Source organism: Cherax quadricarinatus, chromosome 19 (genome assembly GCF_038502225.1).
Source record: "Cherax quadricarinatus isolate ZL_2023a chromosome 19, ASM3850222v1, whole genome shotgun sequence".
Classification (NCBI taxonomy): Eukaryota; Metazoa; Arthropoda; class Malacostraca; order Decapoda; family Parastacidae; genus Cherax; species Cherax quadricarinatus.
This window is the reverse complement of record NC_091310.1, coordinates 350,394-374,515: the sequence shown is the minus strand read 5'-3', so window position 1 is coordinate 374,515 and position 24,122 is coordinate 350,394. Positions and strand designations below refer to the sequence as shown.

General features: G+C 38.2%; 1 protein-coding gene across 3 annotated transcripts in view; it reads left to right on the top strand.

Annotated features, from left to right (window-relative positions):
- The first annotated feature begins 236 nt into the window (after positions 1 to 236).
- LOC128690344 (zinc finger protein 300-like) overlaps positions 237 to 24,122 on the top strand; it is a 132,139-nt gene continuing 108,253 nt past the window's right edge. For 2 of the 3 annotated variants that reach the window (XM_070086509.1, XM_070086508.1), the window contains exon 1: positions 243 to 359. The gene's annotated coding sequence lies outside the window, so the exon portion shown is untranslated. Of the gene's footprint in view, positions 360 to 24,122 lie in introns of all 3 variants that reach the window. The other variant, XM_070086507.1, reaches the window with a different exon arrangement.

The window sequence follows — 24,122 nt, the reverse complement described above, 5'->3', positions numbered from 1 at the left end:
TGAGCAGTTTTGGGAAGTATTCTTAGGAAACGGTAATTTTTTAACCAGTGAATCTATCACTACTTAGTTATTTTAGGTTAATTTTAAGCCTGCCCATAATACTCTGCATACAAGGGGCTTTTTGGCATGTACACTCAACTACTATAATTCCTTTGTACAACTATGTATCATGTCCAAATAAAGTATTGTATTGCATTGTATTTTAATATATGAAAAAGGTAAGTTTTAGTCGCCCACAACAACCATCATAAACAACAACACAACTACAACAAAAGAAAATTATGGCGGCCACATTCTGCTGAATTATTCTCATTATATCAAACTCTGGAGTAACTACCACACAAACATTTATTTGTGAGGTAAGTAACCATGCAGCAATATTATTATTTATTGCCAGAATGTAATAAAACTGGCGGAAATGACGAAAATAATGGCGTGATTAACTTGACCAAGACTTCCATCAGTCAGCAGAAGAATGTTATATTACTGTAGAAGAATATTATATTACTGTAGAAGAATATTATATTACTGTAGAAGAATATTACTGTAGAAGAATATTATATTACTGTAGAAGAATATTATATTACTGTAGAAGAATATTACTGTAGAAGAATATTATATTACTGTAGAAGAATATTATATTACTGTAGAAGAATATTATATTACTGTAGAAGAATATTATATTACTGTAGAAGAATATTACTGTAGAAGAATATTATATTACTGTAGAAGAATATTATATTACTGTAGAAGAATATTACTGTAGAAGAATATTGTATTACTGTAGAAGAATATTATATTACTGTAGAAGAATATTATATTATTGTAGAAGAATATTATATTACTGTAGAAGAATATTATATTACTGTAGAAGAATATTATATTACTGTAGAAGAATATTATATTACTGTAGAAGAATATTATATTACTGTAGAAGAATATTATATTACTGTAGAAGAATATTATATTACTGTAGAAGAATATTGTATTACTGTAGAAGAATATTATATTACTGTAGAAGAATATTATATTACTGTAGAAGAATATATTACTGTAGAAGAATATTATATTACTGTAGAAGAATATTACTGTAGAAGAATATTATATTACTGTAGAAGAATATTATATTACTGTAGAAGAATATTATATTACTGTAGAAGAATATTATATTACTGTAGAAGAATATTATATTACTGTAGAAGAATATTATATTACTGTAGAAGAATATATTACTGTAGAAGAATATTATATTACTGTAGAAGAATATTATATTACTGTAGAAGAATATTATATTACTGTAGAAGAATATTACTGTAGAAGAATATTATATTACTGTAGAAGAATATTATATTACTGTAGAAGAATATTATATTACTGTAGAAGAATATTATATTACTGTAGAAGAATATTACTGTAGAAGAATATTATATTACTGTAGAAGAATATTATATTACTGTAGAAGAATATTATATTACTGTAGAAGAATATTATATTACTGTAGAAGAATATTATATTACTGTAGAAGAATATTATATTACTGTAGAAGAATATATTACTGTAGCAGAATATTATATTACTGTAGAAGAATATTATATTACTGTAGAAGAATATTATATTACTGTAGAAGAATATTGTATTACTGTAGAAGAATATTATATTACTGTAGAAGAATATTATATTACTGTAGAAGAATATTGTATTACTGTAGAAGAATATTATATTACTGTAGAAGAATATATTACTGTAGAAGAATATTATTGTAGAAGAATATTATATTACTGTAGAAGAATATTACTGTAGAAGAATATTATATTACTGTAGAAGAATATTATATTACTGTAGAAGAATATTATATTACTGTAGAAGAATATTATATTACTGTAGAAGAATATTACTGTAAAAGAATATTATATTACTGTAGAAGAATATTATTTTACTGTAGAAGAATATTACTGTAGAAGAATATTATATTACTGTAGAAGAATATTATATTAATGTAGAAGAATATTATATTACTGTAGAAGATTATTGTAGAAGAATATTATATTACTGTAGAAGAATATTATATTACTGTAGAAGAATATTATATTACTGTAGAAGAATATTATATTACTGTAGAAGATTATTACTGTAAAAGAATATGCGTGGAGCCCCAGACCGACATAATGAGATTAGTCACGAGGGAGCATTCACCAAATTCAACTTCAATAACAAAAACATAAAGTGGGACCAAGTAAATCAAGTCCTAACCAATATAAGCTGGGAAGATATACTAAGCAACACAGACCCCAACTTATGCCTAGAACAGATTAACTCGGTGGCAGTCGATGTATGCACAAGGCTTATTCCTCTAAGAAAAAGGAGGAGTAGATGTAAAATAGAAAGAGACAGGCGCTCCCTTTACAAGCGACGGAAAAGAATAACAGAGCGGCTAAAAGAGGTCAATATATCTGAAATGCGTAGGGAGACACTGGTCAGAGAAATAGCAATCATCGAACTTAAGCTAAAAGAATCCTTTAGGAGTCAGGAATCGCGGGAAGAACTAAAAGCCATAAATGAAATCAAAAGAAACCCAAAGTATTTCTTCTCCTATGCCAAATCAGAATCGAGAACAACGTCCAGTATTGGGCCCCTACTTAAACAAGATGGGTCCTACACATATGACAGCAAGGAAATGAGTGAGCTACTCAAGTCCCAATATGACTCAGTGTTTAGCAAGCCGCTAACCAGACTGAGAGTCGAAGATCAAAATGAATTTTTTATGAGAGAGCCACAAAATTTGATTAACACAAGCCTATCCGATGTTACCCTGATGCCAAATGACTTCGAACAGGCGATAAATGACATGCCCATGCACTCTGCCCCAGGGCCAGACTCATGGAACTCTGTGTTCATCAAGAACTGCAAGAAGCCCCTATCACGAGCCTTTTCCATCCTATGGAGAGGGAGCATGGACACGGGGGTCATCCCACAGTTACTAAAAACAACAGACATAGCCCCACTCCACAAAGGGGGCAGTAAAGCAACAGCAAAGAACTACAGACCAATAGCACTAACATCCCATATCATAAAAATCTTTGAAACAGTCCTAAGAAGCAAGATCACCACCCATCAGTTACACAACCCAGGGCAACATGGCTTTAGAACAGGTCGCTCCTGTCTGTCTCAACTATTGGATCACTACGACAAGGTCCTAAATGCACTAGAAGACAAAAAGAATGCAGATGTAATATATACAGACTTTGCAAAAGCCTTCGACAAGTGTGACCATGGTGTAATAGTGCACAAAATGCGTGCTAAAGGAATAACAGGAAAAGTCGGTCGATGGATCTATAATTTCCTCACTAACAGAACACAAGAGAGTAGTCGTCAACAGAGTAAAGTCCGAGGCAGCTACGGTGAAAAGTTCTGTTCCACAAGGCACAGTACTCGCTCCCATGTTGTTCCTCATCCTCATATCCGACATAGGCAAGGATGTCAGCCACAGCACCGTGTCTTCCTTTGCAGATGACACCCGAATCTGCATGACAGTGTCTTCCATTGCAGACACTGCAAGGCTCCAGGCGGACATCAACCAAATCTTTCAGTGGGCTGCAGAAAACAATATGAAGTTCAACGATGAGAAATTTCAATTACTCAGATATGGTAAACATGAGGAAATTAAATCTTCATCAGAGTACAAAACAAATTTTGGCCACAAAATAGAGCGAAACACCAACGTCAAAGACCTGGGAGTGATTATGTCGGATCTCACCTTCAAGGACCATAACATTGTATCAATCGCATCTGCTAGAAAAATGACAGGATGGATAATGAGAACCTTCAAAACTAGGGAGGCCAAGCCCATGATGACACTCTTCAGGTCACTTGTTCTATCTAGGCTGGAATATTGCTGCACACTAACAGCACCTTTCAAGGCAGGTCAAATTGCCGACCTAGAAAATGTACAGAGAACTTTCACGGCGCGCGTAACGGAGATAAAACACCTCAATTACTGGGAGCGCTTGAGGTTCCTAAACCTGTATTCCCTGGAATGCAGGAGGGAGAGATACATGATTATATACACCTGGAAAATCCTAGAGGGACTAGTACCGAACTTGCACACGAAAATCATTCACTACAAAAGCAAAAGACTTGGCAGACGATGCACCATCCCCCCAATGAAAAGCAGGGGTGTCACTAGCACGTTAAGAGACCATACAATAAGTGTCAGGGGCCCGAGACTGTTCAACTGCCTCCCAGCACACATAAGGGGGATTACCAACAGACCCCTGGCAGTCTTCAAGCTGGCACTGGACAAGCACCTAAAGTCAGTTCCTGATCAGCCGGGCTGTGGCTCGTACATTGGTTTGCGTGCAGCCAGCAGCAACAGCCTTGTTGATCAGGCTCTGATCCACCAGGAGGCCTGGTCACAGACCGGGCTGCGGGGGCGTTGACCCCCGGAACTCTCTCCAGGTAAACTCCAGGTAATACTGTAGAAGAATATTATATTATTGTAGAAGAATATTATATTACTGTAGAAGAATATTATGTAGAAGAATATTATATTACTGTAGAAGAATATTATATTATTGTAGAAGAATATTATATTACTGTAGAAGAATATTATATAGAAGAATATATTACTGTAGAAGAATATTATATTATTGTAGAAGGATATTATATTACTGTAGAAGAATATTATATTATTGTAGAAGGATATTATATTACTGTAGAAGAATATTATGTAGAAGAATATTATATTACTGTAGAAGAATACAGTATTATATTACTGTAGAAAAATATTATATTACTGTAGAAGAATATTATATTACTGTAGAAGAATATTATATTACTGTAGAAGAATATTACTGTAGAAGAATATTATATTACTGTACCTGGAGTTTACCTGGAGTTTACCTGGAGAGATGTTGGGTGCAGGAGCTGGAAGATTTTCCAGACAGTGGTCAATTTTTAACAGCTGTTCCTGGAATTGCTGGGATGTTGCATCCGGAGGCTTGTAGACTACCACAATGACTAGGTTTTGGTTCTCGACCTTTACTGCTAAAACTTCCACTACATCATTTGAGGCATTTAGCAGTTCTGTGCAAACAAGTGACTCTGCAATGTACAGGCCAACCCTCCCCTTTTGCCTGTTCACTCTGTCACATCTGTATAGGTTGTAACCTGGGATCCATATTTCGTTGTCCAAGTGATCCTTTATGTGGGTCTCAGTGAAAGCCGCGAACATTGCCTTTGCCTCTGCAAGCAGTCCACGGATGAAAGGTATTTTGTTGTTTGTTGCTGGCTTTAGACCCTGTATATTTGCAAAGAAGAATGTCATCGGACTGGTGGTATTGTTGGTACTGGGGGGGGATTTTTTTTTCCGGCATTAGTATCTGTAGAAGAATATTATATTACTGTAGAAGAATATATTGCTGTAGAAGAATATTATATTACTGTAGAAGAATATTATATTACTGTAGAAGAATATTACTGTAGAAGAATATTACTGTAGAATATTATATTACTGTAGAAGAATATTATATTACTGTAGAAGAATATTATATTACTGTAGAAGAATATTATATTACTGTAGAAGAATATTATATTACTGTAGAAGAATATTATATTACTGTAGAAAAATATTACTGTAGAAGAATATTATATTACTGTAGAAGAATATTATATTACTGTAGAAGAATATTATATTACTGTAGAAGAATTTTATATTACTGCAGAAAATATTACTGTAGAAGAATATTACTGTAGAAGAATATTATATTACTGTAGAAGAATATTACTGTAGAAGAATATTATATTACTGTAGAAGAATATTATATTACTGTAGAAGAATATTACTGTAGAAGAATATTATATTACTGTAGAAGAATATTATATTACTGTAGAAGAATATTACTGTAGAAGAATATTATATTACTGTAGAAGAATATATTACTGTAGAAGAATATTATATTACTGTAGAAGAATATTACTGTAGAAGAATATTACCTGGAGTTTACCTGGAGAGAGTTTCGGGGGTCAACGCCCCCGCGGCCCGGTCTGTGACCAGGCCTCCTGGTGGATCAGCGCCTGATCAACCAGGCTGTTGCTGCTGGCTGCACGCAAACCAACATACGAGCCACAGCCCGGCTGATCAGGAACTGACTTTAGGTGCTTGTCCAGTGCCAGCTTGAAGACTGCCAGGGGTCTGTTGGTAATCCCCCTTATGTGTGCTGGGAGGCAGTTGAACAGTCTCGGGCCCCTGACACTTATTGTATGGTCTCTTAACGTGCTAGTGACACCCCTGCTTTTCATTGGGGGGATGATGTATCTCTCCCTCCTGCGTTCCAGGGAATACAGGTTTAGAAACCTTAAGCGCTCCCAGTAATTGAGGTGTTTTATCTCCGTTATGCGCGCCGTGAAAGTTCTCTGTACATTTTCTAGGTCGGCAATTTCACCTGCCTTGAAAGGTGCTGTTAGAGTGCAGCAATATTCCAGCCTAGATAGAACAAGTGACCTGAAGAGTGTCATCATGGGCTTGGCCTCCCTAGTTTTGAAGGTTCTCATTATCCATCCTGTCATTTTTCTAGCAGATGCGATTGATACAATGTTATGGTCCTTGAAGGTGAGATCCTCCGACATAATCACTCCCAGGTCTTTGACGTTGGTGTTTCGCTCTATTTCGTGGCCAGAATTTGTTTTGTACTCTGATGAAGATTTAATTTCCTCATGTTTACCATATCTGAGTAATTGAAATTTCTCATCGTTGAACTTCATATTGTTTTCTGCAGCCCACTGAAAGATTTGGTTGATGTCCGCCTGGAGCCTTGCAGTGTCTGCAATGGAAGACACTGTCATGCAGATTCGGGTGTCATCTGCAAAGGAAGACACGGTGCTGTGGCTGACATCCTTGTCTATGTCGGATATGAGGATGAGGAACAAGATGGGAGCTAGTACTGTGCCTTGTGGAACAGAGCTTTTCACCGTAGCTGCCTCGGACTTTACTCTGTTGACGACTACTCTCTGTTCTGTTAGTGAGGAAATTATAGATCCATCGACCGACTTTTCCTGTTATTCCTTTAGCGCGCATTTTGTGCGCTATTACGCCATGGTCACACTTGTCGAAGGCTTTTGCAAAGTCTGTATATATTACATCTGCATTCTTTTTGTCTTCTAGTGCATTTAGGACCTTGTCGTAGTGATCCAGTAGCTGAGACAGACAGGAGCGACCTGTTCTAAACCCATGTTGCCCTGGGTTGTGTAACTGATGGGTTTCTAGATGGGTGGTGATCTTGCTTCTTAGGACCCTTTCAAAGATTTTTATGATATGGGATGTTAGTGCTATTGGTCTGTAGTTCTTTGCTGTTGCTTTACTGCCCCCTTTGTGGAGTGGGGCTATGTCTGTTGTTTTTAGTAACTGAGGGACGACCCCCGTGTCCATGCTCCCTCTCCATAGGATGGAAAAGGCTCGTGATAGGGGATTCTTGCAGTTCTTGATGAACACAGAGTTCCATGAGTCTGGCCCTGGGGCAGAGTGCATGGGCATGTCATTTATCGCCTGTTCGAAGTCATTTGGCGTCAGGATAACATCGGATAGGCTTGTGTTAATCAAATTTTGTGGCTCTCATAAAAAATTCATTTTGATCTTCGACTCTCAGTCTGGTTAGCGGCTTGCTAAAAACTGAGTCATATTGGGACTTGAGTAGCTCACTCATTTCCTTGCTGTCATCTGTGTAGGACCCATCTTGTTTAATTAGGGGCCCAATACTGGGCGTTGTTCTCGATTTTGATTTGGCATAGGAGAAGAAATACTTTGGGTTTCTTTCGATTTCATTTATAGCTTTTAGTTCTTCCCGCGATTCCTGACTCCTAAAGGATTCTTTTAGCTTAAGTTCGATGCTTGCTATTTCTCTGACCAGTGTCTCCCTGCGCATTTCAGATATATTGACCTCTTTTAGCCGCTCTGTTATTCTTTTCCGTCGCCTGTAAAGGGAGCGCCTGTCTCTTTCTATTTTACATCTACTCCTCCTTTTTCTTAGAGGAATAAGCCTTGTGCATACATCGAGTGCCACCGAGTTAATCTGTTCTAGGCATAAGTTTGGGTCTGTGTTGCTTAGTATATCTTCCCAGCTTATATCGGTTAGGACTTGGTTTACTTGGTCCCACTTTATGTTTTTGTTATTGAAGTTGAATTTGGTGAATGCTCCCTCGTGACTAGTCTCATTTTGTGGGTCTGGGGCTCCTCGCATACATGTCTGAACCTCAATTTTGTTGTGATCTGAGTATATTGTTTTTGATATGGTGACATTTCTTATCAGATCATCATTGTTAGTGAATATGAGGTCTAGTGTATTCTCCAGTCTAGTAGGCTCTATTATTTGCTGGTTTAAATTGAATTTTGTGCAGAGATTTAAAAGCTCGTGTGAGTGTGAGTTTTCATCAGAGCTGCCTCCTGGTGTTATTACTGCAACAATATTATTTGCTATATTCCTCCATTTTAGGTGCCTTAAGTTGAAATCCCCCAGGAGCAAGATGTTGGGTGCAGGAGCTGGAAGATTTTCCAGACAGTGGTCAATTTTTAACAGCTGTTCCTGGAATTGCTGGGATGTTGCATCCGGAGGCTTGTAGACTACCACAATGACTAGGTTTTGGTTCTCGACCTTTACTGCTAAAACTTCCACTACGTCATTTGAGGCATTAAGCAGTTCTGTGCAAACAAGTGACTCTGCAATGTACAGGCCAACCCCCCCCTTTTGCCTGTTCACTCTGTCACATCTGTATAGGTTGTAACCTGGGATCCATATTTCATTGTCCAAGTGATCCTTTATGTGGGTCTCAGTGAAAGCCGCGAACATTGCCTTTGCCTCTGCAAGCAGTCCACGGATGAAAGGTATTTTGTTGTTTGTTGCTGGCTTTAGACCCTGTATATTTGCAAAGAAGAATGTTATCGGACTGGTGGTATTGTTGGTACTTGGGGGGGGATTTTTTTTCCGGCATTAGTATCTGTATCTGTTGGTTTGGAGTGGAGGCCATCGACTGTGGTTCCACTCCAGGAATGACTGGATTTGGTGTACGATTTCTGCCATTTCCTGCCAGTTTTTTTTCCTTCCTGGCACTAAAAAACCTCTCCCTCTTGAGTGGCTGTGGCTACCCAGGTTTTTCCATGGCCTGGATGTTTTGTATCTTTTTGTCCCCTTTAGATGGTATGCCTGGCAATTTAAGTTATAGCACAGTCTTTCCTGTACTGATGAGGTACACATTTCAGGGTGAAAAAGCTTACAGGAAGGGAGTTTGCATTTTCCTGTTGTCATATGGGCATGGCATTTTCTAGGGTGGTCATAGTTGCACGTCCCATCTGTTTTTCCAGATTTCCCATGCCAGCAGATACCAAGTGCATAGTATGTGCACAGGCTTGGTTTCCGCTTGCCTTGGGTTTCTGTGACTGTATTCCCTGTTGGTGCATGTTTCCCTGTCTTACTTCTATCCTCCCTAGCACCAACAATGGAGCTCCCACCAGTTGTTTTTGGTAATTTATCCTCACTATTGCTATTGGAGTCCTCTTGTTTGCTATTTCCTGCGGTATTTCTAGTTTGCAATATTGGTTTTATCTTATCTTTGACTACACTTGTTTCCCTACTATGGCTCCTATCCCCTATGAGGTCATTTATATGTATTCCTTCCTGCGTATAATTCCCGACTACCTGGACAAAATCTCCAGCTTCACCATTACTGTCTCCCAGGACAGTATCTCCAGCTTCACCATTTCTGTCTCCCAGGACAGCACCTCCAGCTTCACCATTACTGTCTCCCAGGACAGCACCTCCAGCTTCACCATTACTGTCTCCCAGGACAGCACCTCCAGCTTTACTATCACTGTCTCCCATATTACCTGGAGTTTACCTGGAGAGAGTTCCGGGGGTCAACGCCCCCGCGGCCCGGTCTGAGACCAGGCCTCCTGGTGGATCAGAGCCTGATCAACCAGGCTGTTGCTGCTGGCTGCACGCAAACCAACATACGAGCCACAGCCCGGCTGATCCGGAACTGACTTTAGGTGCTTGTCCAGTGCCAGCTTGAAGACTGCCAGGGGTCTGTTGGTAATCCCCCTTATGTGTGCTGGGAGGCAGTTGAACAGTCTCGGGCTCCTGACACTTATTGTATGGTCTCTTAACGTGCTAGTGACACCCCTGCTTTTCATTGGGGGGATGGTGCATCGTCTGCCAAGTCTTTTGCTTTCGTAGTGGGTGATTTTCGTGTGCAAGTTCGGTACTAGTCCCTCTAGGATTTTCCAGGTGTATATAATCATGTATCTCTCCCTCCTGCGTTCCAGGGAATACAGGTTTAGGAACCTCAAGCGCTCACAATAATTGAGGTGTTTTATCTCCGTTATGCGCGCCGTGAAAGTTCTCTGTACATTTTCTAGGTCGGCAATTTCACCTGCCTTGAAAGGTGCTGTTAGTGTGCAGAGTAGTACTGTAGAAGTATATTATTTTACTGTAGAAGAATATTATTACTGTAGAAGAATATTATATTACTGTAGAAGAATATTATATTACTGTAGAAGAATATTACTGTAGAAGAATATTACTGTAGAAGAATATTACTGTAGAAGAGTATTACTGTAGAAGAATATTACTGTAGAAGAATATTATATTACTGTAAAAGAATATTATATTACTGTAGAAGAATATTATATTACCTGGAGTTTTTCTGGAGTGAGTTCCGGGGGTTAACGCCCCCGCGGCCCGGTCAGTGACCTGGCCTCCTGGTGTATCAGAGCCTGATCAACCAGGCTGATACTGCTGGCTGCACGCAAACCAACGTACGAGCCACAGCCCGGCTGGTCAGGAACCGACTTTAGGTGCTTGTCCAGTGCCAGCTTGAAGACTGCCAGGGGTCTGTTGGTAATCCCCCTTATGTATGCTGGGAGGCAGTTGGACAGTCTCGGGCTCCTGACACTTATTGTATGGTCTCTTAACGTGCTAGTGACACCCCTGCTTTTCATTGGGGATGGTGCATCGTCTGCCAAGTCTTTTGCTTTCGTAGTGAGTGATTTTCGTGTGCAAGTTCGGTACTAGTCCCTCTAGGATTTTCCAGGTGTATATAATCATGTATCTCTCCCGCCTGCGTTCCAGGGAATACAGGTTTGGGAACCTCAAGCGCTCCCAGTAATTGAGGTGTTTTATCTCCGTTATGCGCGCCGTGAAGGTTCTCTGTACATTTTCTAGGTCAGCAATTTGACCTGCCTTGAAAGGTGCTGTTAGTGTGCAGCAATATTCCAGCCTAGATAGAACAAGTGACCTGAAGAGTGTCATCATGGGCTTGGCCTCCCTAGTTTTGAAGGTTCTCATTATCCATCCTGTCATTTTTCTAGCAGATGCGATTGATACAATGTTATGGCCCTTGAAGGTGAGATCTTTCGACATGATCACTCCCAGGTCTTTGACGTTGGTGTTTCGCTCTATTTTATGGCCAGAATTTGTTTTGTACTCTGATGAAGATTTAATTTCCTCGTGTTTACCATATCTGAGTAATTGAAATTTCTCATCGTTGAACTTCATATTGTTTTCTGCAGCCCACTGAAAGATTCAGTTGATGTCATGCAGATTCGGGTGTCATCTGCAAAGGAAGACACGGTGCTGTGGCTGACATCCTTGTCTATGTCGGATAAGAGGATGAGGAACAAGATGGGAGCGAGTACTGTGCCTTGTGGAACAGAGCTTTTCACCGTAGCTGCCTCGGACTTTACTCTGTTGACGACTACTCTCTGTGTTCTGTTTGTGAGGAAATTATTCCTTTAGCACGCATTTTGTGTGCTATTACGCCATGGTCACACTTGTCGAAGGCTTTTGCAAAGTCTGTATATATTACATCTGCATTCTTTTTATGTTCTATTGCATTTAGGACCTTGTCGTAGTGATCCAATAGTTGAGACAGACAGGAGCGACCTGTTCTAAACCCGTGTTGCCCTGGGTTGTGTAACTGATGGGTTTCTAGAATATTATGTTACTGTAGAAGAATATTACTGTAGAAGAATATTATATTACTGTAGAAGAATATTATATTACTGTAGAAGAATATTATATTACTGTAGAAGAATATTACTGTAGAAGAATATTATATTACTGTAGAAGAATATTATATTACTGTAGAAGAATATTACTGTAGAAGAATTTTTATATTACTGTAGAAGAATATTACTGTAGAAGAATATTATATTACTGTAGAAGAATATTATATTACTGTAGAAAAATATTACTGTAGAAGAATATTATATTACTGTAGAAGAATATTATATTACTGTAGAAGAGCATTACTATAGAAGAGTATTACTGTAGAAGAATATTATATTACTGTAGAAGAATATTATATTATTGTAGAAGAATATTATATTACTGTAGAAGAATATTACTGTAGAAGAATATTACTGTAGAAGAATATTACTGTAGAAGAATATTATATTACTGTAGAAGAATATTTCTGTAGAAGAATTTATTACTGTAGAAGAATATTATATTACTGTAGAAGAATATTATATTACTGTAGAAGAATATTATATTACTGTAGAAGAATATTACTGTAGAAGAATATTATATTACTGTAGAAGAATATTACTGTAGAAGAATATTACTGTAGAAGAATATTACTGTAGAAGTATATTACTGTAGAAGAATATTACTGTAGAAGAATATTATATTACTGTAGAAGAATATTACTGTAGAAGAATATTATATTACTGTAGAAGAATATTACTGTAGTAGTATATTACTGTAGAAGAATATTACTGTAGTAGTATATTACTGTAGAAGAATATTATATTACTGTAGAAGAATATTACTGTAGAAGAATATTATATTACTGTAGAAGAATATTACTGTAGTAGTATATTACTGTAGAAGAATATTACTGTAGTAGTATATTACTGTAGAAGAATATTATATTACTGTAGAAGAATATTATATTACTGTAGAAGAATATTACTGTAGAAGAATATTATATTACTGTAGAAGAATATTATGTTACTGTAGAAGAATATTATATTACTGTAGAAGAATATTATATTACTGTAGAAGAATATTACTGTAGAAGAATATTATGTTACTGTAGAAGAATATTATATTACTGTAGAAGAATATTATATTACTGTAGAAGAATATTATGTTACTGTAGAAGAATATTATATTACTGTAGAAGAATATTATATTACTGTAGAAGAATATTATATTACTGTAGAAGAATATTATGTTACTGTAGAAGAATATTATGTTACTGTAGAAGAATATTATGTTACTGTAGAAGAATATTATATTACTGTAGAAGAATATTACTGTAGAAGAATATTACTGTAGTAGTATATTACTGTAGAAGAATATTATATTGCTGTAGAAGAATATTACTGTAGTAGTATATTACTGTAGAAGAATATTACTGTAGAAGAATATTACTGTAGAAGAATATTACTGTAGAAGAATATTACTGTAGAAGAATATTACTGTAGTAGTATATTACTGTAGAAGAATATTATATTGCTGTAGAAGAATATTACTGTAGTAGTATATTACTGTAGAAGAATATTACTGTAGAAGAATATTACTGTAGAAGAATATTACTGTAGAAGAATATTACTGTAGAAGAATATTACTGTAGAAGAATATTACTGTAGAAGAATATTACTGTAGAAGAATATTACTGTAGAAGAATATTATATTACTGTAGAAGAATATTGCTGTAGTAGTATATTACTGTAGAAGAATATTACTGTAGAGGAATATTACTGTAGAAGAATATTACTGTAGTAGTATATTACTGTAAAAGAATATTACTGTAGAAGAATATTACTGTAGAAGAATATTACTGTAGAAGAATATTATATTACTGTAGAAGAATATTACTGTAGAAGAATATTACTGTAGAAGAATATTACTGTAGAAGAATATTATATTACTGTAGAAGAATATTACTGTAGTAGTATATTACTGTAGAAGAATATTACTGTAGAGGAATATTACTGTAGAAGAATATTACTGTAGTAGTATATTACTGTAAAAGAATATTACTGTAGAAGTATATTACTGTAGAAGAATATTACTGTAGAAGAATATTACTGTAGAAGAATATTACTGTAGAAGAATATTACTGTAGAAGAATATTATATTACTGTAATAGAATATTATATTACTGTAGGAGAATATTATATTACTGTAGAAGAATATTATATTACTGTAGAAGAATATTATATTACTGTAGAAGAATATTACTGTAGAAGAATATTATATTACTGTAGAAGAATATTATGTTACTGTAGAAGAATATTACTGTAGAAGAATATTATATTACTGTTGAATAATATATTACTGTAGAAGAATATTACTGTAGAAGAATATTACTGTAGAAGAATATTATATTACTGTTGAATAATATTATATTACTTTAGAAGAATATTTTACTACTGTAGATGAATATATTTTACTATTGTAGACCACTGTGACATGGTCTTGGTCTTGGACCACTATGACAAGGTCTTGAACCACTGTGACATGGTCTTGGACCACAATGACATGGTCTTGGACCACAATGACATGATCTTGGACCACTTTGACAAGGTTTTGGACCACAGTGACATGGTCTTGGACCACTATGACAAGGAATAGGACCACTATGACAAGGTCTTTGACCACTATGACATGGTCTTGAACCACTATGACATGGTCTTGGACCACTATGACAGGGTCTTGAACTACTATGACATGGTCTTGAACCACTATGACATGGTCTTGGACCACAATGACCTGGTCTTGGACCACTATGACAAGGTCTTGGATCATGATGACTTGGTCTTGGGCTACTATGACAAGGTCTTGGACCACTGTGGCATGGTCTCAGACCACAATGACATGGTCTTGGACCACTATGACATGGTCTTGGACCACTATGATAAGGTTTTGGACTATTATGACATGTTCTTGGACCACTATGACAAGGTCTTGGACCACTTTGACATGATCTTGGACGTCAATGACATGGTCTTGGACCACTATGACAAGGTCTTGGACCACGATGACATGGTCTAGGATCATGATGACATGGTCTTGGACCACTATAACAAGGTCTTAGACAACAATGACATGGTCTTAGATACTCTGGAGGACAAACAAAATACAGATGTAGTATAAACAGACTTTGCGAAAGCCTTCGACAGTTGCGCTCATGATGTCATAGCACACAAATGTGTGATAAAAGAATAACAGGAAAAGCTGGTAGATGAATCTATAACTTATTGACAAACAGAACACAAAGAGTAATAGTAAACAGAGTAAAATCTGAGACAACAGTGAAAAGCTTTGATCAACATGGCACAGTATTCTCTCCCATCCTGTCCCTCATCTTCATAGCTGACATAGACAGAGATGTAAGCCACAGCCCTGTCTTCCTTTTCTGATGATACCAGAATTTGCATGACAGTGTCATCCACTGAGGACATTGCAAGTCTCTAAGCGGACATTAACCAAATCTTTAAATGGGCTTTAGAAAACAATATGAAGTTCAATGAAGACAAATTTAAATTAATCTGCTCTGGAAAACTTGAGGAAATATAAACTGGATTGGAGTATAAAACAAATTCTAACCACACAATAGTTAAAAACTAATGTGAAGGACCTGGGTGTAATAATGTCAGAGAATCTCACTTTCAAATATTACAACACTGTATCTACCACATCTAGAAAAATGATAGGATGGATAATATGAACCTTCAAAACTAGGGATGACAAGCAAATTGTGATTCTCTTCAAATTGCTTGTTCTCTCTAGGCTGGAATACTGCTGTACACTAATGGCCCCTTTCAAGGCAGATGAAATTGCAGACCTGGAAAATGTACAGAGAACTTTCATGGCATGAATAGGTACAAGTCGGCCATCACTAATCTGGCAATCAGTTATCCGGTTCCATCAGTAATCCGGCACTAATTTCAGCTAGCATAATTTCAAATTTCATCATTATACGGATTCAGATAATTATACCGACTCATATTTCATCGTTATACCGACTCGGAAATTGTGCATATGTTTGTAAATCCACAGCAGCAAGCCAGTGGAGGAGAAAGTAGTGATGAAAATGAGGAAGATGTAGCCAAGTCTCTATTGATAGGTTAATTAAGTGTGCAGTGGAACCTCAAATATCAAACTTAATCCATTCCAGGAACTAGTTCTAAATTCAAAAAGTCTGAAAAGCAAAGCAATATTTCCCTTAAGAAATACTGGAAATACAATTAATCTGTTCCAGAAACCCAAAAATATTCACAAAAAAATACATTTTATAGAGATTAATTTCAGTTTTACATACACACAACAAATATAGTGTTCAATTATGTATTAATAAATGTAAATAAACTTATAAAATAACATTTTTACTTACCTTTAGTGAAGATAGGTGATGGCATCTGGAAGATAGGGAGGAGGAGAGAGGGAGTTGGGTTAGTGTTTGGAAGGAGAATCCCCCTCCATGAGGACTTCAGGTATCAAAGTCCTCTCTGGGGTTACTTCCCTTATCTGTCTTTTAATGCCACTAAGACCAGCTTGAGTTGCTGGACCCCTGTCTCACAAAATAACTGTCCACAGTCCTCTGTTTCTTGTGCCTCTTTAAGATTTCCCTAAAATGGGACATGGTTTTGTCACTGAACTTGTTGCGAAGATGACTTGTTTCAGCTTGCTCAGGGTGGTACTTCTCCACAAACATTTGGACATCATTCCACTTGGCACAAATCTCCTTAATCTTTGAAGAAGGTACCTCATCCACTCCCTCTTCCTACTCTGAAGGAAGGTCCTCAGCTGTGGTCTGATACTGTTCCAGATGAAGCACTTCCAGCTCTTCATTGGTTAATCTTCCCTGTGGTTCTCTACCAACTCTTCCACATCCTCGCCACTCGCCTTTAGCCCTAGGGTGTTTCCAGGTGCCACAATAGAGTCCACAACAAGCAGAGGGTCAGCTGGGTCAGGGACAGGGTCAGGGTCAGCCTCAAACCCTTCAAAATCCCTCTTTCGGACACAATCTGGCCAAGTTGTCTCCAAGCAGAGTTCAAAGTCCTGGAAGTCACTCCCTCCTAAGCTTATGGAGCTGTAGATATTGAAGTGATTCCTCCAGAACTCTCTTAGGGTCAACTTAGTGTCTGTGGCCACTTCAAAGCATTTTTCAAACACTGCTTTTGTGTAGAGTTTTTTGAAGTTAGAAATGACCTGGTCCATGGGCTGGAGGAGAGGAATGGTGTTAGGAGGCAAGAACTTCACTGTTATAAAACTGAAGTCCCTAGACAAGAGGTCTAATAAGTTTGGAGGATGAGCAGGAGCATTGTCCATTAACAGGAGGCACTTGAGTGGCAATTTATTGTCTAGGAGGTATTTTCTCACACTGGGGCCAAACACTTCATGGACACACTCTTTGAAAATTTGCCTTGTGACCCTTGCCTTATTATTTGCTTTCCACAGTACACATAACTTGTTATTTATGACATTGTTTTTCTTAAACACTCTGGGATTTTTTGAATGGTACACAAGTAAAAGCTTCACTTTAAAATCACCACTAACATTAGCACAGAGTAAAAGAGTTAGCCTGTGTTTCATAGGCTTGTGTCCTGGCAGTGCCTTTTCCTCCTGAGTAATGTAGGTCATCTTTGGCATTTTCTTCCAGAACAGGCCTATTTCGTCACAATTGAACACTTGTTGGGGTTTTAATTTTTCAGTGTCTACGTAAACCTTAAACTCCTGTACAAACTTCTCAGCCACCCGTTTGTCTGAACTGGCTACCTCACCATGCCTTACAACATTGTGTATGCCACTACGCTTCTTAAATCTGTCAAACCAGCCTCTGCTGGCCTTAAATTCACTATCAGCACTGGTTCCAGGAGTTTTCTGTACCAGATCAGCATGCAACTTCCTTGCCTTTTTGCAAATAATGGTCTCTGAAACACTATCGCCTGCCATCTCTTTATCCTTGATCCACACCAGCAACAACTTCTCAACCTGATCGATTGTTTGTGGTCTTTCTTTGGTTAGCATATTAACACCTTTCGCAACATCAGCTTCCTTGATTTGTTCTTTCTTTGTCAAGATAGAACCGATGGTTGACTTGTTTTTCCCATACATCCTGGCAAGCTCAACAAGTCTCACACCACTCTCATACTTCTGTATTATTTCCTTCTTCACATCTATGGTGTTTCTCACTTTCTTCACCACAGGGATACCACTAGCAAGTTTCTTTGGACCCAATGGTAGCTTATTTCACAGTCCCACAAGCACTAAACACAATGAAATAATCATAAAATGTTTGATTGAGAGTGCAGGTTAGTGTTCACTCAAGCATCAACAAAGCCAGACTGGCTCATGGCACCTGCACGGGGACACGGACAGAGCGGGCTGCCGGACAGGTCCAGTACCCGGCGGTTCGAAAATAGGGGCGAGTTCGATAATAGGAACAAAGTTGGTTTGAAAAAAGCGTTCGATTTTTGAAGAGTTCGATAAGTGATACAATCGAAATTTGAGGTTCCACTGTACATGTATTCTAACCTAACCACTCTGTAATCCGGCAAACTCACTAATCCAGTACACTGCAGGTCACAATGATGCCGAATTAGTGATGGCCTACCTGTACCATGATTATTCTCTTCAAATTGCTTGTTCTCTCTAGGCTGGAATACTGCTGCACACTAACTGCCCCCTTCAAGGCAGGCTAAATTTCTGACTTGAAGAGTGTACAAAGAACTTGCAAGGTGCACATAAGTACGATAAGGCACCTATATTACTGGAAATGTTGGAGTCTCTTGATTTGTATTCCCTGGAATGCAGGCGAGAGAGGTACATGATAATATACACTTGGAAAGTCCTAGAGGGATTAGTACCAAACTTGCACACGAAAATCACTCCCTATGAAAGCAAAAGACTCGGCAGGAGATGCAACATTCCCCCATTGAAAAGCAGGGGCACCATGAGTTCATTGAGAGACAGCACAATAAGTGTCTGGGGCCCTAGACTGTTCAACTGCCTCCCAGCATACATAAGAGGGATTACCAGTAGATCCCTGGCTGTCTTCAAGAAGGCAACTAAAGTCAGTACCTGCCCAGCCGGGCTGTGGTTCATATGTCAGTTTGTGTGCACCCAGCAGTAACAGCCAGGTTGATCAAACCCTGATCCACCACGAGGCTTGGTCTTATACTGAGCCGTGGGAGCATTGTCAACTGAAACCCTTTCCAGGTATACCTGAATTACTGGGAATGGTTGATGTCCCTTGACCCATACTCTTTGGAATCCAGGTGAGCAAGATACATTATAATATACAGTAGGGCCCCGCTTTACAGCGTTTCGCTTTACGGCATTCCGCTAATACGATTATTTCAAATTATGACCTAAACTCTATATACGGCTCCCCCCACCTGACTTTCTAATACGGTCACCACACCCCACCCTGTTTGTTTACAATCTCCATGAGCTCCGTAAGCACCACGTTTCTCCATTGTGTCTAGAAACTTCAAAATTTCAAGTGTTTTTAAAAGTTATTTCATATTTTACATATACTACTCTGATAATTATACTTATGTATACCCGTACCTAAATAAACTTACACACTGTGCTGGCGTGCAGGTACACATTAAAATCAGTAAGAGTGTCTTTTGTCTTCAGATGCCATATTAGTAATGATAATAATACACAATAATAATCATTGAGTCTCACTAAATGTTGTATATTATGTTAATACAGTGGACCCCCGGTTAACGATATTTTTTCATTCCAGAAGTATGTTCAGGTGCCAGTACTGACCGAATTTGTTCCCATAAGGAATATTGTGAAGTGAATTAGTCCATTTCAGACCCCCAAACATACACGTACAAACGCACTTACATAAATATACGTACTTACATAATTGGTCGCATTGGGAGGTGATCGTTAAGCGGGGGTCCACTGTATACGTACACATTTTCATTAATCCATGTATGATATTTTTTCAAAATTATATAATAAACATGATACATAACATATAAAGATGATAAATACACTCCACAGTAGAATAAATAAACATAAATATGAGATGTGGGAGCCAGACGACTTATTCGAGTGACGTTATATTAGTAATGATAATAATAATAATCACCGAGTCTCATTAAATGTCATATATTACGTTAATACAGTGGACCCTCGACATTCGATACTAATCCGTTCCTGAGAGCTATCGAATGTCGATAATATCGAAAGTCGAATTAATTTTCCCCATAAGAAATAATGGAAATCAAATTAATCCGTGCAAGACACGCAAAAGTACGAAAAAAAAAAAATTTACCACATGAAATATTAAGTTTAATGCAATAGAATAATTACAATAACAACAATAACAATAGATTAATAACAATAGAATAATTGACACTTACCTTTAATAAAGATCTGGTGATGATTGATGGGATGGGAGGAGGGGAGAGTGTGGATGGTGTTAGTGTTTAGAAGGGGAATCCCCTTCCATTAGGACTTGAACTGGCAGCCTCACCATGCCTTACCACACTGTGTATGTCACTACGATTCTTAAATCTTTCAAACCAACCTTTGCTGGCCTTAAATTCACTCACATCACCACTAGTTGCAGGCAATTTCTTTACCAAATCATCATGCACTCCGACACACGCACTCCACTTTCATGCTTTGCAATTATCTCTTTCTTCATTTCAATAGTCATTAGCACTTTTTTCTCGAAGGGTTGGCACTAGAAGCTTTCTTGGGGCCCATGGTTACTTATTTTGCCGAAACAAGCACCAAAAACAGTGATAATATGGATAATATAGAATGTACCGAATGTATCCTTAGATGTGCGCACACTGGCTAACTTGTAAACACTGGCACACATGGTTCAGTTCAGGCCACACGTTGACACGTGTGCATTAAAATGCATCGAATGTCGGATTTATCGAATGTTGATGCCATCGAATGTCGGGGGTCCACTGTATACACATTTTTATTAATCCAGCTATGATATTTTTTCAATATTATATAATGAACATGACACATAACATATAAAGATGATAAATAAGCCCCACAGTAGAATAAATAAACATAAATATGAGATGTGGGAGCCAAACAACTTGTACAAGTGACGGCAAGAATAACGTTTTCTCTAGTCCAACATAAGAAAAAATGTGTTACTGGGAGTAACTGTAGAAAATTATTCCTTTCATATGCCTTCACTCAGAGCATCATTTCTTCTATGGTGTTACATGAGAATGGGAGTGTTCCTCTTTATTTATTCTACCGTATCAACGTAGAGACAACTTGTACATAATGTAACTTGTACACAAACCAGACGTGTACACTTTGTTTACATAACTCACGTTCGCCTGGTTTGTTTACATGACTCCACGAGTGTCCTCTATCATGTACTCATTCTCTCTCTCTCTCTCATTTATTTGTTTTATCTCGTTTACTCACCTCTGACCCTACATTAAGACTACAAATAAGTAACGAGTGAACTGTATGCATTTATCACTCTGGGATGCTTAAATGTTATAGAATATTATGTGTGGATGGGGTGGCCTGGTATGGTAACCCGGCTGGCTACCATACATACTACACTTGATTTCTTACAATAAATACTACTTGTCTCACCCTAGATTAAGATTACAAATATTTTAAGGTAAGTAATGAGTGTACTATATGTGTATTTTACTTTTTTATTGTTTTTTAATGCCTAGTTCTACTGCTAACCCCAATGGAAATAAGTCACACAGTGTGACTTTTTTGGGTTACCCTAGGTACTTTATACACATGCTGCTTTGTATGATAATCTATGTGACTGAATTTGTGTATACTATCTGAATAAACTTACTAACTTAATATATGTTAGTGTAAATTTGTTATCTAGTATTTGTATGCATTTATAAGTGGAAAAAAGAGGTGTTCCACTTTACGGCGGTAGCCTAGAACCTAACCTGCCGTATAAGTGGGACCCAACTGTACACTTGGAAAATCTTAAAGGGACTAGTTCTAAATCTACACACAGAAGTCACTCCCTAATAAAGCAAAAGATTTGGCAGACAGTGCAACTTTTCCCCAATGAAAAGTATGAGTTCTCTAAGTGACAACACAATAAGTGTCAGGGACCCAAGACTGTTTAACTGCCTCCCAGCATACATAATGGGGATTACCAATAGTCCCCTGACTGTCTTCAAGGAGGAGCTAGACAGACACCTGAAGTCAGTACCTGACCAACCAGGCTGTGGTTCATATGTTAGTTTGTGTGTGGCCAGCAGTGACAGCCTGGTTGATCAAGCCATGATCCACTACGAGGACTGGTCATGGACTGGGCTGCAGAGGCATTGACCTCTGGAACACCCTCCAGGTATACTCCAGGTATAGAAGAATATTATGTTTTACTAATGTTGAAGAATACAGTGGACCCTCAACCAATGGCGGCATCGACTAACGCCAAAATTGATTAACGGCTCTCTTTGGCATCAAAATATTGGCTCTACCAATGCCGAAAAGCTTGTCTAAAGCCTTTCGTCCCGAAAATGTCCATGCACCCTGAGCAGGCCCAGTCACTCCAAGACTCCGTGCATAGCCAGTATGCCATTGTTTACAAGCTGTTGCGGTTGATTCCATGCGTACATGTGATATATTTTGTATTATTCCATTGTTTTTAGTGCTTGTAACTGCTAAATAAGCCACCATGGGCCCAAAGAAAGTTTCTAGTGCCAGCCCTGTGATAAAGAAGGAAAGAAACAATAAAATTCAAGAAAAAACTCGTAGCAATGTACCAAAATGGAGGAGGAAGAGAGAGGGGAGAATGTGCCTTCTGCAGTGATTCAGTGATTCTACTATATGTACGATACTAAAGCAGCAGGTATCAATAAAGGCTATAGTGCCAGCCAGTGATTTTTTTTATTTTTATTATTATCACACCGGCCGATTCCCACCAAGGCAGGGTGGCCCGAAAAAGAAAAACTTTCACCATCATTCACTCCATCACTGTCTTGCCAGAAGGGTGCTTTACACTACAGTTTTTAAACTGCAACATTAACACCCCTCCTTCAGAGTGCAGGCACTGTACTTCCCATCTCCAGGACTCAAGTCCGGCCTGCCGGTTTCCCTGAATCCCTTCATAAATGTTACTTTGCTCACACTCCAACAGCACGTCAAGTATTAAAAACCATTTGTCTCCATTCACTCCTATCAAACACGCTCACGCATGCCTGCTGGAAGTCCAAGCCCCTCGCACACACAACCTCCTTTACCCCCTCCCTCCAACCCTTCCTAGGCCGACCCCTACCCCGCCTTCCTTCCACTACAGACTGATACACTCTTGAAGTCATTCTGTTTTGCTCCATTCTCTCTACATGTCCGAACCACCTCAACAACCCTTCCTCAGCCCTCTGGACAACAGTTTTGGTAATCCCGCACCTCCTCCTAACTTCCAAACTACGAATTCTCTGCATTATATTCACACCACACATTGCCCTCAGACATGACATCTCCACTGCCTCCAGCCTCCTCCTCGCTGCAACATTCATCACCCACGCTTCACACCCATATAAGAGCGTTGGTAAAACTATACTCTCATACATTCCCCTCTTTGCCTCCAAGGACAAAGTTCTTTGTCTCCACAGACTCCTAAGTGCACCACTCACTCTTTTTCCCTCATCAATTCTATGATTCACCTCATCTTTCATAGACCCATCCGCTGACACGTCCACTCCCAAATATCTGAATACGTTCACCTCCTCCATACTCTCTCCCTCCAATCTGATATTCAATCTTTCATCACCTAATCTTTTTGTTATCCTCATAACCTTACTCTTTCCTGTATTCACCTTTAATTTTCTTCTTTTGCACACCCTACCAAATTCATCCACCAATCTCTGCAACTTCTCTTCAGAATCTCCCAAGAGCACAGTGTCATCAGCAAAGAGCAGCTGTGACAACTCCCACTTTGTGTGTGATTCTTTATCTTTTAACTCCACGCCTCTTGCCAAGACCCTCGCATTTACTTCTCTTACAACCCCATCTATAAATATATTAAACAACCACGGTGACATCACACATCCTTGTCTAAGGCCTACTTTTACTGGGAAAAAATTTCCCTCTTTCCTACATACTCTAACTTGAGCCTCACTATCC